The following is a 1,907-nucleotide window of genomic DNA, read 5'->3' as shown; positions in this document are numbered from 1 at the left end:
ATTAAAAATACTGGATAATAAGTAATTATCAATGATTCTTAGTATGATATTTCTATAAGGGAGCATTGCGCGGTTTTTGCTGCAAATTTGGCACCAATTGCCCGACAGCAAGATCTGTCGCCAAAATCGTAGCCTAATGTAGACACAGATGACTATGGTTTTGCTATGGGTTTTTTATCAAATTTGCTGCCAATCCCCTTATAGAAATATCATACTAAGAATCATTGATTAATTATTTATTTTCAGTATTAAAAGTACAGTATTTAGTAATATTCCGTGATTCATATACAGCTTTTAGTACTCAAGTATTTCAATATTTAAAGTTACAAATCCTACCTTATGATTGATTCCAATACTTAAATATTGATATGTAATACTTCGTCCAGTGATAAAATACTTACGCAGAACATTGTCAATATTTAAATACTAATATATAATACTTTGCTAAGTGATGAAATACTTACGCAAAGTACTTTTAAGATTTAAAGTACTAACCCAGACAGCATACAATATTAGTAAGTTATTAGATAAATATTTATAAATATTTATTTTGAAATACTTTTTAAAAAAATTATATATATATATACATAAAGATGTGACGATTCGGAAAGCGTCACGAAACAATTACTAACAAAACGCCGAACAACCGCGCGCGGAATAACCGCAAGGTCAACAAACAGTCGAACTGTTTGTTATAATTTAGTATAAAAGCCGACAGAAAATTGATATCGAGGGAGATTGATCGGAAGGCTCCTCTCAGGCGCACAACCGACCAGAACTCAAAACTCCTAGAGATCCTAGACATCCCGTCGACCGAAGTGGATACGCGACGTCGACATCCTTTCCCCGATACCGCTCTACCGACCGAAGTGGATACGCGACGTCGGTTTCCATACACCGCTCTGTCGACCGAAGTGGATGCGCGACGTCGACATCCTTTCCTCGATACCGCTCTACCGACCGAAGTGGATACGCGACGTCGGCTTCCTATTTGTACCTCGCCCCGTCGGCCAAAGTGGATACGCGACGTCGACATCCTTTTTCCTCCTCACGCTACGCCGCTAACACCTACGATCGCGAACGCCTACAGAGCGTAAGATAACGGTGACAACGAGCGCCTTTAAACCAGCAAGGAAAACCAAAATAAATAAATAGATTAAAGCCGATGAGGCCACGGACTCCGAACGACGAACAATAGCGTATCCGGAAACAATTCCGACCGCGTCCCGCCTGACGCTCGCGCGCCTCGACGCTCGCAGCTGATCGCGAGACGACAACAACGGCTCCCGACGAGAGCAAAAACGCGACCACGCGCCAACGGCGTAACGTCGCCTGTAAATAATTGTAAATAGCTTTGAGATTAGAATATAAATTATTATATATATTCCAAATTATTATCACCTATACCACTGGTTTTCATTTCACACGAAACCCGGACCACACCGGCTAAGACTATCCCGCACGTAACGCAAGGCCGTTACAAATTGGCGCCCGAACAGATAAAGAAAAATGATGAAGCAGTGGATTTATACACTGGCAAAAGACCAGATAATTCAAAAAATGGCAGAACTAGGACTGCCCACGGAAGGCACCCTAGATGAATTAAGAAACAGACTAAGTAAATATGTCTCCGATAATCCGCAACGATTCACGAATAAAACGGAAGACGAAGGGACGAGCCAGGAGACAGAAGCATCATATAGAAACGACCCGGCAACGGTCGCAAAAACAATTAACCAAATGCGTAAATGGGGATGTCAATTCGACGGAAAAGATCCAATTTCTTTCCTAGAGCGAATTGAAGAACTACAAAGTAGTTACGAATACACCGACGAACAAATGTTGCAAGGCTTGCCGGAATTACTGCGCGGAAGTACCTTGCATTGGTACAGGAACAACAAGAAAGC

The sequence above is a fragment of the Odontomachus brunneus genome, unplaced genomic scaffold, assembly GCF_010583005.1.
Source record: "Odontomachus brunneus isolate Ranch 3 - 2012 unplaced genomic scaffold, Obru_v1 Obru_scaffold_048, whole genome shotgun sequence".
In the NCBI taxonomy this organism is placed as follows: domain Eukaryota; kingdom Metazoa; phylum Arthropoda; class Insecta; order Hymenoptera; family Formicidae; genus Odontomachus; species Odontomachus brunneus.
The sequence above is the reverse complement of the archived record's forward strand: the minus strand, read 5'-3'. Positions refer to the sequence as shown.